Source organism: Triticum dicoccoides, chromosome 1B (assembly GCF_002162155.2).
Source record: "Triticum dicoccoides isolate Atlit2015 ecotype Zavitan chromosome 1B, WEW_v2.0, whole genome shotgun sequence".
Classification (NCBI taxonomy): domain Eukaryota; kingdom Viridiplantae; phylum Streptophyta; class Magnoliopsida; order Poales; family Poaceae; genus Triticum; species Triticum dicoccoides.
In genome coordinates this window covers 312,367,797-312,386,068 of record NC_041381.1, presented here as the reverse complement: position 1 = coordinate 312,386,068, position 18,272 = coordinate 312,367,797, and positions in this window count along the sequence as shown.

Sequence of the window (18,272 nt, the reverse complement as noted above, 5' to 3'; positions counted from 1 at the left end):
TCTCCATCAAGCCAGGGCCAGCGCTCGTCGGGAAGCCACCAGCAAGGAACAAGACCCCGCTCAAGACCAGGCCGACCGCCAAGCCGGTCAGACAGAGTGCCCGACAGGCTGCGAACCCCTCCCCGATGCCAGTCTCACAGCATGGAACGCTGAGGCTGGTGCAGGGGCCTGGCGTTCTGGGCCCAAAGGAGAAGATGACGACACGGGCGGCAGAGGCCCTCATTCGATGTTTCGATGAACCCCTCTCGGACGACGACATTGCAGCCATCGCAAAGCTCACTAGCCTTGATGCCCGTGTGCTCAAGGCGATCGCTGGCCTGCCAGGCATGCAAGGAGATGCCTCTGAGCCTCGTTCCCCATGTTAGACACTTGTAGTCTTGTGTTCGGCCTTCGACGACCAGCAGTGAGCTGGGTAGAGTTAGTTTTAGTTTCCTTCATCTCGTCCTGTACCAGTAGTCAGGCTAGATGGGTAGCTGCTCGGCAGTGGGGTCTTGGGCCTATTGGTGGCCGCCGGCAGCCCCAGGTTATGTGGATGGTGTACCCGTGTTTCCCTTTGATTTCAGCAATAGTTTGTCATTGGCATTTCATCGCACAGCATCATGATTGGCTGCACTTTAGCCAAAGCCACCCCTTGGTTACCCATGAATGACACCAACATACCGACTATGAGTTGGAACGTGAGGGGACTAAACTCACCTGCAAGACGCGCTGTCATCTGTGACACTGCAAGTGCACACAAACTAGCCATACTTTACCTTCAAGAAACAAAGATCGACTGCTGGTCCACCTGCTTAGCTAGGGAAGTAGGAGGCACCTGGCTTGACCAGCGCATTATGCTTCCAGCCATTGGAACGAGAGGAGGGGAGGCCATCTTTTGGAACTCTAGCCTGGTGACCGTGCAGTCTCACTCGATAGGGCGTTTCTCCATCACGGCAAAAGTTTTGGTAGGAGGGACAGACAAGGAGTACTGGCTAACCACTGTCTATGGGCCTTCGGACGACGAGCAGAAAGACGACTTCCTCGCAGAACTAGCTAGGGTTGCACCACCAACAGGCCAGGCATGGCTCATAAACGGCGACTTCAACATCATATACGAGGCTAGAGACAAGAGTAATAGCAACATCAACCGTAGGCTCATGGGAAAATTTAGAGCGACGATCAATGTCGGTGGCCTACGTGAAATAAAATGCAAAAACCGCCATTTCACCTGGAGCAATGAGCATCGAAACCCTACGTTAGTTAGCATTGACAAGTTCTTCTGCACCATTGCTTGGGAAGGGATTTTCCCATCATACTTGCTGCATGCCGCATCCATGTCCTGTTCAGACCACTGCCCCCTCCTTCTCGCAGCAGCTGCACCACCGCACCGCCCGGCCACATTCAAATTCAAATCATTTTGGCCGCGGTTCTCGCGCTTCCAGGAGACAGTGCAAAACGCCTGGAACCGCCCGACCCCATCTAGCTGTGCTTTTGCAAGGCTGAAGGAGAAAATGGGAATGGTTGCAAAGGACCTCAGAATATGGAGCAAAACACAATTTGGAGGGGCTAGGATTCAGATGCACATTGCAATGGAAGTAGTTCTATGCCTAGACATTGCCCAAGAAACTAGAGCACTCTCGGATGCGGAATTCTATCTTCGGAAACTGCTCAAGCTCAAGATCCTAAGGCTTGTGGCCATTGACCGCGCTAGAGAGCGCCAGGCTTCAAGGATTACCTGGCTGCAAGCTGGAGACGCGCCCTCGGCTTTCTTCCAAGCGAAGATCAATGCTAGAAGAAGGAAAGCATTCATCCACACTCTCCTAGGGCCAGACAAGGTCGTCACCTTGCAGGAGGACAAGGAAGCAATGATCCATGATCATTTTTCCTCCCTACTGGGCACGGCAGCGCACCGCGATAGCACCATCAACTGACAGGCTCTTGATATGGCTAGGCTTCAGGGTGGGGGCCTCGACAACCCTTTCACAGAGGAGGAAGTGTGGCATGCAATCAAGGCCTCGCCGGCTGACCGGGCGCCAGGCCCTGATGGCTTCTCCGGCACTTTCTTCAGGTTTTGCTGGTAAACTATCAAAGGCGACATCATGGCGGCATTCAACCAGTTTTACAACCTAGTGGGCAGCAATTTTGGAGCACTAAACAGGGTGGTGGTTGCTTTGCTGCCAAAGAAAGATGGGGCAGCCACAATTAGCGACTACAGACCGATTAGCCTCATCCACTCCATCACAAAGCTGATCTCCAGAGTGCTTTCCCTTAGAATAGCTTCTGTCATCCATAAAGTCATCTCCCCAGCACAATCAGCCTTCCTTCGATCGAAATGCATCCACGATAGTTTCTTATACGTCCAAAACTGCATCAAGGCCTTACATCGCTGGAGAACTCCAGCTCTGCTTCTCAAGTTGGACATAGCAAAGGATTTTGATAACGTGTCCTGGGAATACATCCTAGAACTGTTGCAGCAGAGAGGTTTTAACACATGTTGGAGAGACTAGATAACGCTGCTGCTCTCCACTTCCTCGTCACCCTTCCTACTAAACAACACCCCCGTCAAGAGGATTCAGCACCGTCGAGGCCTACGGCAGGGTGACCCACAGTCGCCCTTCCTTTTCATCCTCGCAATTGACACACTGCACCACTGTCGGTGTCAAAACCGGCGGATCTCGGGTAGGGGATCCTGAATTGTGCGTCTAAGGCTAATGGTAACAGGAGGCGGGAGATACAACGTTTACCCAGGTTCGGGCCCTCTCGATGGAGGTAATACCCTACTTCCTGCTTGATTGATCTTGATGATATGAGTATTACAAGAGTTGATCTACCACGAGATCGTAGAGGCTAAACCCTAGAAGCTAGCCTATGGTTATGATTGTTGGTGTCCTACGGACTAAACCCTCCGGTTTATATAGACACCGGAGGGGGCTAGGGTTACACAACGTCGGTTACAGAGAAAGGAATCTTCACATCCAAATCGCCAGGCTTGCCTTCCACGCAAAGGAGAGTCCCATCCGGACACGGGACGAAGTCTTCTATCTTGTATCTTCATAGCCCATCAGTCCGGCATACGCATATAGTTTGGCTGTCCGAGGACCCCCTAATCCAGGACTCCCTCAACCACATTCTTCAGGCAGCAGCAGAACAACACACCATTGCACCGCTGCCAGGTAGAGAGTTGAAGCTTAGAATTAGCCTGTACGCTGACATCGCTGTCATCTTCACCAACCCAAGTAGGTAGGAGATCGATGCACTGATGAAAATTCTTCATGACTTTGGCGAAGCAACAGGGCTGCACATCAACGCCTCAAAGTCTGTGACATTACCCATTCGATGCAAGAACATAGACCTCGCGGACGCGCTGCAGAATTTTGGAGGCACCCAGGGGCATGTCCCATCCACTTACCTAGGGTTGCCACTCACCCTCTCCAGGCTTAGATTAGCAAACTTGTAGTTCATCATAGATAGGATCAAAGCCCAACTTGCGGGTTGGAAAGGAAAGCTGCTACCCATAGCCAGCAGGCGGATCTTTGTCAGATGCGTCCTGAGCGCTATGCCAACCTTTGCTATGACTGTCCTTCGAGTGCCCAAGAAACTGTTAAAGGAGATCGACAAATGCCCTCGTAGGTTCCTCGGGAAACAAGATGAGGAGATCACAGGGGGTAGCTGCAAGGTAAATTGGTTTGCGGTGTGCACTCCCACATCAAATGGTGGTCTGGGGATCCTTGACCTCGAGCGGTTCAGCCGTGCCCTTAGACTACGGTGGCTTTGTATCTCCTGGACAGACCCGGAGTGGCCATGGGTTGGCACGGAGCCACCATGCAATGCTAGTGACAAGGCCCTTTTTGCAGCAGCGACCAAGATCACCATTGGAGACGGTGCAACAGCTCTCTTTTGGCACTCCTCCTGGATCGGCGAAAACACTCTAGCTAACTCCTACCCCCTCCTCTACAAGCATTCTAGGCGAAAGAACCGGACGGTAGGGGAAGCGCTTAGAGGAGAAGCATGGATAAAAGACCTACAACATGGAGACGTCCAGTCACTGCTATCGGAATTCATCCGGCTGCACCGCCTGCTTGCAACGGCTGCCACAAAGCTTGTGGAGGGACACAGAGACCAGATCAGATGGGTTTTTGAGGGTAAGGGCTAGTACCCGACGTGATCAACCTACGTCCTGCAGTTCCATGGCAGAATGCAGGTGGAATGGCATCAACTTATCTGGGAAGCAAAGGTTCCAGGGTGTATTAAGATCTTTGCTTAGCTCCTCCTGCAAAACCGCCTCTAGACGTGTGATAGGCTTCAGCGGCGCGGCTGGCCCAGCAACTATTTCTGCCCGTTGTGCATCCGAAACTTGGAGATGGCGCACCACCTGATATGGAGCTGCCCCCTCGTGTGGTTTGGGAAAGGGTGTGAGCAAGAAGAGGGTGTCAGCAGCTACACCCAAGGCACCATGTGCAAGAAAAAGAAGACAACATTGTCACATTCCAACGGATGATGGCAGCAACCCAGCTGGCACAAAGAGCGGCCAACAATGCAACAATGCTTCTGATATGCTGGGAGATTTGGAAAGAAAGAAACCAGTGCATGTTCAGAGGAAAGGCACCGGCGATGGAAGATATCACAAAGGCCATCGTGGACTCCATCGAGCTATGACGTCAAGCGGGTATAGTTCATCTAGAGAGTCCCTTTTGGGATCCACCGTGAGAAATTGTAGCTCATGTATTGCTAGGAGAGATGTGGTTGTAATCAACAGACTGGTCCTAGGACCCTCACTCCACCTTTGTATTTTTCCCACTGCTTTCTGCTTATGAAATGAAATGCCAGCAGCATGCTGGATCTTTCAAAAAAAAGAACTAAAAAAACAAGCCACAACGGGTAAGAGTAGGAATATCTGCCTCCACACATATAATACTATTAAACTGTCATCCAAACCGATTGTACATATCCTATGCTACCGTGTCCCACCAATTACATCTCCATAAGCTCCCGCACTTTCACATGAGTAAGGAGGACTTATAGATCATCATGTAGCTCGAAAGATCAACCATAGAAAAATTGTGAATCTTTGTTCTTTTAAGCACACTATCATTTCAACAGTTCCATAAAACCCAAAGAAAGACACATACTCCCACAAAGATCTGTGGCTTAGTTTTAAATTCAACCCGTCCCAATCAATTGCCTGATATATTTGATATACTACTACATGGAGGTAGTATATATGACACATGTATCGTACGCCAAAAAGAGTAGTAAACGGGCAAGCAAGAAACAAATGATAAATTGTTTCGTCCTGGTTACAGAAGCAAAATTTGCTGCCACATGCGCTTTGCCACATCGTCCTCGCAAGAATAACATCCCTATGCATAAACTACATGAAAATTTTAACCTTCGGTGGTACTTTTATTTTCCATATGTTCTTTGGAATGAAAAATCAGCCCAATGATTTAACCAAGAACACTCCAGATGATGTCAACCTCCAATGGAACGTGTCTGGCTTATTAGTTAAGTTGGTATCCATCAAACTATGAAAAATGCAGCCAAACTGCCGATTTATGCTTCGATCACAAGTGGATATTTAAGGGAGACGTCCCAAATATTGTGCTCACATGAGCATCCTTACATGCACAATATTGCTAAAGAGACGGGTATTGTAATGCTAAAGACGCTTCCCCAAGTCAGATATCCTCCTAAAAACATGTGGTTCGACCATCTCCAATGTTAAATCTACCTTTATTAAAAGGGTGAGTCACTTGGTTGCATTGTAACTTGAGCTAAAGTCTTAGAGTGTAGATACTTGTAACAAAATAACTAGATCCACACTCCATCATCCTCCAAAGTCAGCCTGTAAAGCCATTTACTCAGCAAACACTTATTCTTAATATCAAGATCCTCATTGCCTACTCCCCCCTTAGTCCTTAGGCCGACACAAGATATCAGACCTCACAAGGTGATACTTGGCTTTATTTTCATCACTTTACCAGAAAAAACAAGAGTGATAAAATCAAGTCTTTTCCGCACCCCTATTAAAACTTTAGAGAATGAGAGATTAAGTGTAGGCACACTTGTATGCATCGAATTCATGAGGACCGGTCTTCTACCATATGACATTAGTTTGCTTTTCCAACAACTAAGCTTCTTTTCAAAATGGTTTCTATACGTTTCCACTTTGTATTTGTTAACTTACTATGATGAATTGGTATCTTGAGATAACTACACGGGAGATTACCAATCTCACAAACGAAAACACTTGTAGTTGTTCTCTTCTTCCTTGCCGCATCCAAAGAAAAAGGAGTTCACTCTTATAAAAATTGATTTTCAGTCCAGGCAATTGCTCAAAAAGATAAAACACTAATTTCATATTTATCGCCTTCTCCGTATCATGCTCCATGCATATGATCATGTCATCAGCATATTGTAGAAAGAAAACTCCACCATCAACTAGATGTGGGATCAAACCACCTACATGTCCGTCCACTTTGTCGCAGACTTCTCTGAATCTGAAAATAGTGCCCAACATCATCATTCACCTTGAACCCCATGCTACCTCCCCGAAAAAAAGTCTCAACTTATTTCCTCCGAGCAGGATTAAAAAATTTCATGTGCAATTTCTGTTGCTGGAAAGGCCACTTAACTTTATTGTAAACCTTCTTGAAATCCACTTTAAAGACAACTTCGTCGAGTATCTTTGAATGAATCTCATGCATAGATTCATGCACACAACGACCACCCTCTAAAGGATATGACACCCAATCTTAACAGCAGTTCGTATAAGACGAAACACACTATGATTTACCTTTTTAGCCGATTTGTACCCACTCTGGTAAAAATCTTGAATCTAACATTAAGCAAGTAAATGAGCCAGAATTTCTAAATTCTCACTGTCTATTCCTTCTTAGGAAGCAGGGTAATCGTCCCCAAATCGAGCTTAAACAATTGAAGCTCAATGTTAAACCTTGAAGCATGGGTAAAGGATGCCCATTGATCGTTCCCCAACACCTCCTATAGAGTTTCATAGAGAATCTGTTGGGTCCAAGTGCCTTCTTATTCTTCGTCTGCACTATTGATATGTCTCCAACGTATCTATAATTTATGAAGTATTCATGCTAATATATTATCATTCTTTGATGTTTTACAATCATTTTATAGCAACTTTATATCATTTTTGGGGACTAACCTACTGACCCAGTGCCTAGTGCCAGTTGCTGTTTTTTGCTTGTTTTCGCAGGAAATCAATATCAAATAGAGTCCAAATGCAGCAAAACTTTTTGGAGATTTTTTTGGACCAGAAGACATCCAGTGGGTCAGAGAAGCACCTAGGGGTGCTCCGAGGGGGGCACAACCCACCAGGGCGCATCTGGGGGCCCAGGCGCGCCCAGGTGGGTTGTGCCCACCTCGGTGGCCTCCCGTACCCCTTTTCGCCCTATAAATTATCAAATATTCCAAAACCCTCGAGGTAACCCTAGATCAGAAGTTCCGCTGCCGCAAGCCTCTGTAGCCACGAAAAACCAATCTAGACCCCGTTTCGGAATGAGCAGGAAGTAGTTCACCCTCGGGGCTGAGGGTTTGTACCAGTAGCTATGTATTTAATCTCTCTCTCTCTCTCGTGTTCTTGAGATGTCATGATCTTGATGTATCGCGGGCTTTGTCAATATAGTTGGATCATATGGTGTTTTCCCCTGTCTATCTTGTTGTGAATTGAGTTTTCCCTTTGAGATTTTGTTTTATCGGATTGAATACTTTTATTGATTTGAGAATACTTGATATATGTCTTGCATATGAATACCCGTGGTGACAATGGGCTATTATTTTGATTCACTTGATGTGGGTTTTGGCACTCAACTCGCGGATTCCCGAGGTGACATTGGGGTAATCTACGCATAGGGGTTGATGCACGTTCTTGTGTTTGTTTCTCCGGTAGAAATCCTGGGGCACTCTGAGGTTCTTTGTGTTGGATTGAGTATTATGAATCTAAAATTATTTGTTGTTATTTTAGTATGAACTCTTGGATAGATCGATCGGAAAGAATAGCTTTGAGGTGGTTTTGTACCCTACAAATGATTTCTTCTTATGTTCTCCACTAGATAGGAACTTTGGAGTGATTCTTCATCAAACGTTGAGGGATGGTTATATGATCCAATTACATTAGCATTGTTGAGAGATTGCACTCTCAAAAGTACGGACCCTAGGCCTCATTTTCAAGCATTGCAATACCATTTGTGCTTTGTTTTATCAATTGCTACCTTGCTGATTTTTATTGTTCCTATTACAAAAATCAATATCTACTATCCATATTACACTTGTATCACCATCTCTTCGCCGAACTAGTGCACATATACATTTTTTTGTTGTATTTGGTGTGTTGGGGACACAAGAGACTTTTTATTATTTGGTTGCAGGGTTGTTTGAGAGAGACCACCTTCATCCTACGCCTCTCACGGATTGATAAACCTTAGGTCATCCACTTGAGCGAAAATTGCTACTGCCCTACAAAACTATGCGCTTGGAGGCCCAACACGTGTCTACAAGAATAAAGTTGCGTAGTAGACATCAAGCTCTTTTCTGGCGCCGTTGCCGGGGAGGTTAGGTAAGCGACACTCACATCCCATCAACGAAGCTCTTTTCTGGCGCCGTTGCCGGGGAGGTGAGTGCTTGAAGGTATATCTTTAGATATTGCAATTGAATCTTTTAGTTTCTTATTTTATCACTAGTTTGGCTTATAAAAGAAAACTACAAAAAAATGGAATCGAGGTTGCATCATATTATTCATCTTTATAATGTATTTCATTAAAATGATGGAAAGGAAATTGTGCTCAATTGGTAGAAGAAGAATTCAATAGAATGTTTGGCATAAATGATTGCAATGTTGTTAGTATGAATTCTTTGAATATCCATTATGCTAATGATATGCAAAGCCATAAGCTTGGGGATGCTATGTTTGATGAAGATGATTTTTTTAGTCCCCCAAGATTTGATGTGCAAATTTGTTATAATGATTGCATGCCTCCTATTTATGATGATTATAATGATGAAAGTGGATTTGGAGAGGTCATGACTTTATTTAATGATGAATCCACTATTTTGGAAGAGGTTTCAATTGACTATGATAAAAAAGTTGCTATCTATGATGATTATGGTGACGACATGTATGCTATAAAGAATAATGATAACCATGAAAGTTGTCATCGTGATTTTAATTTTCACTCTCATGATAGTTATTTTGTTGAGTTTGATCCCACTACTATTAATGAGAAGAAATTTGCTTATGTGGAGAGTAATAAGTTTTCTATGTTTTTGTGTCATGAAAGGAATGCTTTCTGTGATGGTTATATTGTTGAATTTCTTCATGATGCTACTGAAAATTATTATGAGGGAGGAACTTGTGCTTGTAGGAATTGCAATAATATCAAGTTTCCTCTCTATGTGTTGAAAGTTTTGAAGTTATGCTTGTTTTGCCTTCCATGCTAGTTGATTCTTGTTCCCATAAATTGTTTTATCAAAAAATCCCTATGCACAGGAAGAGGGTAGACTTAAATGTGCTTGCCATGTGATTCATGACGCTCTTTTTATGTTTCAATTCTTATCTTTTATGTGAGCGTCATTGAAATCGTCATGCCTAGCTAAAAGGCATTAAAGAAAAGCGTTTATTGGGAGACAACCCAACACTTTTACCTACTGTTTTTGTGTGTTCACATGATTAAGCTACTATAGTAATCATGTTTTATTGTTTTTGTTTCAGTAAAGTGCCAAGTAAAGTCTTTGGGATTGCGTGGATGATAGTTGACTTAAATCTGTGCAAAAACAAAAACTTTTACGCTCAGTCCAGGAATTTTTAGAATTAACTGGAATGTGATTTTGATCTGAATTTTTTATAGGTGATAATATGCGGTTCTATCCTTGGTGGGACCTTTGATTTCTCTCGAAGTTATGATCCGCCAAGCTATACTCAAAATTAAACATGGTGCTCAACACATGTTTTGTTTTGTGGAGTTCAAGCATGTTGTAACGCCCCGGATACAACTTTTCATATTCGTAACTCCAACTCTTGCCTTTTCTGGAGATGCAATATGATATTTCCTTCATGGTTGGTTTTTTTGTTTTGCATTTTGTTCATGTCAGGCATTTCATCTCATAGCATCATGCGCATTGCATCGGCATTGTTTTCTTAAAACTTGCATTCGCTCGTAGTTGCCGTTCCTCGCTTCTCTCTGTTGCGTTTGTTGACCGTTTCGAGACCAACCATATTTTCGTTTCCCTCTTGTCAAACCACCTAACCTCTCTACAACCACCGACCCCCTCTTTCGTGCATCCGAAAACTTCCCCGAACCCGACCCGGGCTTTCGTTACCGATGGGTTCAGATCATCCCCAAACATCTATAAAACATCTCCGTTTTCTTTATTGAACTCCCTAGCCTATTTATTCTCGTCCGTCGGTTTTCGATCGGAAGGTCCAAACTCTCCCCCTTCCCAATATATAGTCCACCCACATGCCTATCTGGACAAACCCTAGACCAACTCCCTAAAATTCCTCCTAGCCGCCGCCACCCCTGTCCATTCTCTCCTCCTTACTCGGGATCTCACCCGCCTACCCATCCACCAGCCGCCACTCTCTCCATCGGGATCCCCTCCCGATCCAAAATTCCATAGCCTCCTCTCGTTTTCCCCAGCGAGCCAACCACCACAACCCCGCCTGACCAACCCCTCGAGCCCCTCGGCCTCGTGCCACCCGCAGGCCAGGTCGCCTCCCCTGCTCAGACCCAAACTCCTCCCGAGACCAGCTCCTGCCGTCCGCCGTGCCGCCGACACCCAGCTCGCCCCTAGCAGAGCTTCTCCTCTTCCCGACGCTCTCCAGCTCCAGGTCGCCCCTGTTCCATACTCCTTTATTCCTTACTCTGTCCTCATCTCTCTCTCGGTTCTCTCTCTCAAGGGACCAACCATGGCGCCCCGTGAAGCTCCCCTCTGCAGCCAAATCGTCGAATGCCGCCTTCGGCGACGAATCCGACCTCCTCCCGTTCCCCTGCTTCGGATCTGGTGCTCCACACCCCCTTGCTTGCGCCTACGAACTCCTGCTCGTCGCCATGGCCGCGACAAGTTCAAGCTCCGCCGCCCGTTGCTGTTCATCGAGCCGTCTAGCGCTCCAAGTGCCGGGAACCGGCTCCTCATCGTCAAGACTTCTCGGATCCGTCCGTTCTGCCGCCCAAGACCTCGTCGGAGTTCCCTCAACTCGTCTGCACCAAGTCCCGCTTCTGCCTGGCCCTGCTCCTGTGCGAGGAGGACGACCAACGCCAAGTCCCGCGCTCGTGTTGACCGCGTCAACCAGCGGCTCGTCCCTCACCGCTCGCCCGCGTCATTGACCCGTCGCCCTGCTGCCTGGGCCTCTCCAGCCGCAGCGCTCCAAGGCCCAGCCGGGGCCTGCCAGCTCCTCCACCGAACCGGGCCGAAGCCCATGGGTGAGCAGCCCCTCCGCTCCATTGTGGCCCAGCCAGTTTCGGCCTAGTGTAGTATTTTTTCAGATCTGCGATTTTAGCTTTATCCAGTGTATTACAGATTTGTAGAAAACCCTTCATACTTCATGCATTTAATAACTAAATAACCATGCATCATATGTAAAAACTTTAAACATATCAAATGCTTAGAATTTTGTGTAGATTAATAATATGCCACTTTCATCCATGTTTAAAATGTTTAAAATGTTGTTTGTTTAAATTTGCTCAAATGCCATGTTAAAATGATTTATTTCATAAGTAAATAACCGTAGCTCGGTTTTAAATAAACTTTGTATGTAAATGGGCTAGAAAAATGCATAGATTAACATGGTGCACTTTGTTTTACTGCTTAACAACATTAAAATATGGTTTAGGGCAGAACACTACCAAATTCGAAATATGCATGTGGGGATTTTCCGGAATTGTTGTTTGTTGTCCCGGCCTCATTTAAGCTTGCCTAGATAGGTAGCTTAATTATGTTTCACCTCTTGCCATGTTTAACAACATTTAATATTGTTTGGTAGCTTAAACGAGATTAAACTAAATATGTCAATGTGGTGTTTTGTCAATATGCAACTCGTTGCATATTGAGCTCCACTTAACTTGTAGTATTGTTTGTTGCACTTTGCCATGCCATGCCTCATTAAACCGGACATGCATCATACTGGGTTGTGCATCGTGCCATGTTTATGTGATGGTTGTTTACCATGTTATTTGTTTCTTTCCGGTGTTGCTTCTTAGTTCCGGTAATGTTGCGATTGTGAGGATTCGTTCGACTACTCCCGTTCGTCTTCTTCATGGACTCCTTCTTCCTAGCGGGATTTCAGGCAAGATGACCGTCACCTTGGATCTCACTACTATCATTGCTATGCTAGTTGCTTCATTCTATCGCTATGCTGCGCTACCTATCTCTTGCTTATCAGACCTCCCAAATTGCCATGTCATCCTCTAACCTTTTCACCCTTCCTAGCAAATCGTTGCTTGGCTATGTTACCGCTTTGCTCAGCCCCTCTTATAGCGTTGTTAGTTGCAAGTGAAGTTGAAGATTGCTCCATGATGGACAGGATGATGTTGGGATATCACAATATCTCTTATTTAATTAATGCATCTATATACTTGGTAAAGGGTGGAAGGCTCGGCCTTATGCCCGGTGTTTTGTTCCACTCTTGCAGCCCCTAGTTTCCATCATACCGGTGTTATGTTCCTTGATTTTGCGTTCCTTACACGGTTGGGTGATTTATGGGACCCCCTTGACAGTTCGCTTTGAATAAAACTCCTCCATCAAGGCCCAACCTTGGTTTTACCATTTGACTCACTAGCCCTTTTTCTCTTGGGTTTCCGGATCCCGAGGGTCATCTTTATTTACCCCCCCCCCCCGGGCCAGTGCTCCTCCGAGTGTTGGTCCAAACTAGAGCACCGTGCGGGACCGTCCCTTGGCAACTTGGGTTACGTTGGTACCTGTACGCTTCGCTTATCCGGTGTGCCCTGAGAATGAGATATGTGCAGCTCCTATCGGGATTTGTCGGCACATCGGGCGGCTTTGCTGGTCTTGTTTTACCATTGTCGAAATGTCTTGTAAACCGGGATTCCAAGACTGATCGGGTCTTCCTGGGAGAAGGAATATCCTTCGTTGACCATGAGAGCTTGTGATGGGCTAAGTTGACCCCTGCAGGCTATAAACTTTCGAAAGCCGTGCCCGCGGTTATGTGGCAGATGGGAATTTGTTAATGTCCGGTTGTAGAGAACTTGACACTTGACTTAATTAAAATGCATCAACCGCATGTGTAGCCGTGATGGTCTCTTTTTGGCGGAGTCCGGGAAGTGAACACGGTTTTGGGTTATGTTTGACGTAAGTAGGAGTTCAGGATCACCTCTTGATCATTGCTAGCTTCACGACCGTTCCGTTGCTTCTCTTCTCATTCTTATTTGCGTATGTTAGCCACCATATCATGCTTAGTCGCTGCTGCAACCTCACCACTTTACCCCTTCCTTTCCCTTTAAGCTTTGCTAGTCTTGATACCCATGGTAATGGGATTGCTGAGTCCTCGTGGCTCACAGATTACTACAACAATAGTTGCAGGTACAAGTTTTGCGATGATCTTGATGCGAGAGCGATGTTTACTTGTTTTGGAGTTCTTCTTCTGCTTCTTCTTCGATCAGGGGATAGGTTCCAGGTCGGTAGCCTGGGCTAGCAGGGTGGATGTCGTTTGAGTTTCTGTTTGTGTTTCATCCGTAGTCGGATGGTGCTCTTATGTAAGATGATGTTGTATTCGTGTGGCATTGTATGTCTTTTGTATCTATCCCCATCTATTATGTAATGTTGATGTAATGATATCCACCTTGCAAAAGCGTATCAATATGCGGTTCTATCCTTGGTGGGACCTTCGAGTCTCTTTAGGATAGTATCGCATATTGGGCGTGACAAGTTGGTATCAGAGCCTCGACCGACCATAGGAGCCCCCTTGTTTGTTGGCCGTTGTTGAGTCTAGAAAAAAATATTTTGAGTCTTAGGATTATATATATCGGAGAGTATGATTCTTTTTACTCCTCAGCCCCCTTCGTCGCTCTGGTGAGGACTCTCGACGTAGATGTTTTGTCTTTCCTCTCCTCAAATTTCACTAAATTTTTTTAGGATCACACGGGTATCTTGGAATCATTCCGATAGTCTTGTGACGAGAACATTGTTCTTGGTGCCTCCTGACATTTAGGGGTTGTGGCAGTGTCCCGGGGAGCTGAGCTCTGAGGTGTTGTCGTCACAATTGTTTCGTTGCAGTTCTGGAATACCTGAGTTTTTGCCGACATCAAAAATCTCTTTTATGCAGTTGTTGGTGAGATAACCTCGACGTCACCCAGTACTGGGGAGTTCGGGAGTATTGCCATAGCTCGTATAACGGATGCTTTTCGAAGGTCGAGGTACACGATTTCCGGAGTTTTCTTGGTTATGTGTTGACGGATGGATACAACTGGATGTAGGAATTGTTAGTTTGGGTGAGATATATTGCTTCCCCTGTATTCCCAACACCAGATTGCATAACCAGAAAGTTTCGGGAGTTTATAGGTGGGAATTCAAGTAGCTCCTAGAATATCTTTTCGGCAGATGCATGATATGAGATTGGGGTTCGACGTCTAGTGGTCCGCCTATCCACGGTCGTTTTTACAGTGGTCTCGTTGTGTCTTAAAGAGCCCTTGTCTATGCTAGTTCGGGGACACTTCGTATGTCATGTGCAATGCCTTGTACATGATGGTGCTGTACGATCGAGCCTGTGTGGGCCCCACCACGAAAACTTTAGACGAAATCTCTATCATATGTTTGTTCCGGCTTATTCTGCAAGCCAATTCCTTTGTTTTGTTTTATTTGTGGTATTCGAGTTGCTTCGATGTCAATTGTTGAATCCATACCTTTCCTAAACGGTGTTCTCATATTGCTATGTGAATACTAATCCTTCTTGACCATCGAGGTCGTCATGTTAATTCTTTTTAAACCGGCGTGCTTCTCTTCATGTGGATCCGATCACATTCACAAGATCACCTCTCAGTTTTTTCCAACATTGTTCATTTCATCCGTCCCCAAGTTGCCTTTGTTTTCCCGCCCTCCCACCCTTTTTCTTCCCGGAGCCTGAATCTCTTTCAAGCATCAATTTCATTCGTGCGGAACCCCTTCAGTCTGTCGTAAATCATTTGAACTGGTGAATTCTCGTCTCGTTTGACATTCTTCATCTCTTTTTCTTCTCCGGTGGATTCAACTCAAGTTTTCGGTGTTGATCATATCCCTTTCCTCGTTTCAAATGTTTTTCCATGTCGGTGCACCTCTTAGTTGTTCACCTCTCGCAGTTCATATCCGGAGTGTTGAAGATATCTCGGAAGATTCGTGTTTCCATTCTCAATCCGTTCAAGTTATTTTGAGGCTCTTATCTCATTCAAGCCATTTAATTCAACCGGTGCAATATCTCTTTAAATCATTTCAACGGTGTTTCTCTTGATTGGGCCCTAACCCACAGGTCTTTTCCCAGGATCTTACCTGACTCTTTTATTTTTCCGGAGCTATTCTATAATTCTTTTTCAAAGTTGACGTAAGAATGAATTTCATCAGTCAGATGTTTTCCAAGATCGATTTCAAATTATTTTTCATTGTTGGCTCAACCTCTTTGTTTTTTTCATTCTCCCGGAGTATCTCAACAATTCATGGTGGTGTTTCTCGTCGTCATTCTCGGATTTTGAAGACCGAAGAAGAGTTCCTCTTAAATCCTTACATGTTCTTCCAAAGATGCGTAGTTCAAGTTTGATGCCACCCTCTCATAATTGTTTTGATTGTGACTATTTTATTCTTACCGTTTGGAGCATTTCATGATTTGTTTCCATTTTTTTCCTCCGAAGGCCATCATGTCATAATTCTTCATTCTCAGCATGTAGCTATCGTTCTCCAAATCTTACCGGTGAATCATTTAAATATCCTCTAATCAGTTCATGATCTCTTCGTTTTCATGTATCTAAATCCCGTCAAGTATCTTCATTCGTTTTCCAATTCTTCCCGGTGAATTGTGCCTTTGCTACTTTCATTTCAATTCTTACGGTGGTTCGTTCAAGACTCCTCTTCCTTTGCTACCGTATCAAATATTCGTTGTTTCCAAATCCCACCGGTGGTTCCATCAATACCTTCTCAAGTTTGCGCTATCTCTGTCCTTAATCCCTCAACGAGAATAAGTAGTATGCCAAATCCATTGCTTGTCATCAATTTAATTTGATGAAGGATAAGCATACAATAAATCTTATTCTTATTTCCTCGAGGTGATTCGATTCTTTTATTTCAGGAGTTCCAAGTTTTCTCGGTTATATCGTTGCAAAGCTCCATCTAAATCATTGCAAGGCTTCACCTTGTTCTTTCAACTTCTCTTCCTTTCTATCATTCTTTTATTATCGGAGTTCTTCAGGGAGGTTCTACATGGTGCTTCATCAAGGATTTAATTCGTTCTCGAATTGTTCTTCAAGATTCTTGTTGGAGGAGTTCAAGCATTCTTCATCTTACATTCCGAAGTGCAATTCCTTCTATATTATCTTTTGAGGTGGCGTTATGTCATTCTTGATAATTTCCCTTCAAGTTTTATGATTCACAAGTTGTCAAGAATGAGATATTTAAAAACCATCATTTTTCTCATCGATCATGAGATCTTTTCAACCCAGCAATTTCTTTGTTGGAGTATCTTGGGTTATTTTTTCACCTAAAGCCTTCCATTGGGAATGTTGCTATTTGTGGTGCTTATCAATGATCCAAGCTTTCTCCATATCCTTCTCAGTGAAAGAGGTTTTCATCTCTTCGTTGATCTCAAGCAAGCAATTGTTTCCGTTAGTGGCTGGTTGTCACCTCGTAATTTTGAGATGTTTTCCATAAGCCCACGACAAGCTTGTGCTTTTCGTTGTTGATTTTCCAACAACTCCGTTAAATCCTACTTTGCAAGGATGCTTTCCAAGTTCATTTGTGGCAAAAGTTGTCATTTTCTTCTCCGTCTCTTTATCCCAACAATCTAGCTTCTATTCTTTTGTTTCGGAGGCATTGTGATGTTGATCTCTTCACCCATCACCTCGTTTTGTCAAGATCACATTATTTTCCATGCTTATCCATTTAACTGGAGTGTTGTGTTCTCATTCAAGTTCTTTCATCGTATCAAGTCTTGCATCTCTTTTCAACCGGAGTGCTGTCCGAATTTGATCTTCCTTGTTCCTTGCTTATCTCGTTTCAACCAGAGTGGTTTCAGTTCCTTCTTGTTCATTGTGCTCGTCATTCACAGCTTTGCAACCTCCAACATTAACATGGTGTTCCTTGTTTCTCTTTTCTACTGGAATGCTCTCAATTTCGTTCAACTCCGTTGTGTTCTTTCTTTCAACTTTTCAACCTTTCAAGGTTCTTTGGTTTCACCCTTTTGTCGAAGAAGCAACTTAGTTTTACCTCCTCTCTTCCTCTTCCGTTTCTCTCCGGTGCCATCCTAGATCTCGGGACGAGATCCTCTTGTAGTGGTGGAGTGTTGTAACGCCCCGGATACAACTTTCCATATTCGTAACTCCAACTCTTGCCTTTTCCGGAGATGCGATATGATATTTCCTTCATGGTTGGTTTTTTTCTTTTGTTTTGCATTTTTTTCATGTCAGGCATTTCATCTCATAGCATCATGCGCATTGCATCGGCATTGTTTTCTTAAAACTTGCATTCGCTCGTAGTTGCCGTTCCTCGCTTCTCTCTGTTGCGTTCGTTGACCGTTTCGAGACCAACCGTGTTTTCATTTCCCTCTTGTCAAACCACCTAACCTCTCTACAACCAGCGACCCCCTCTTCCGTGCATCCGAAAACTTCCCTGAACCCGACCCGGGCTTTCGTTACTGATGGGTTCAGATCATCCCCAAACATCTATAAAACATCTCTGTTTTCTTTATTGAACTCCCTAGCCTATTTATTCTCGTCCGTCGGTTTTCGATCGGAAGGTCCAAACTCTCCCCCTTCCCTATATATAGTCCACCCACATGCCTATTTGGACAAACCCTAGACCAACTCCCTAAAATTCCTCCTAGCCGCCGCCACCCCTGTCCATTCTCTCCTCCTTCCTCGGGATATCACCCGCCTACCCATCCACCAGCTGCCACTCTATCCATCGGGATCCCCTCCCGATCCAAAATTCCACAACCTCCTCTCGTTTTCCCCAGCGAGCCAACCACCACAGCCCCGCCTGACCAACCCCTCGAGCCCCTCGGCCTTGTGCCACCCGTAGGCCAGGTCGCCTCCCCTGCTCCTACCCAAACTCCTCCTGAGACCAGCTCCTGC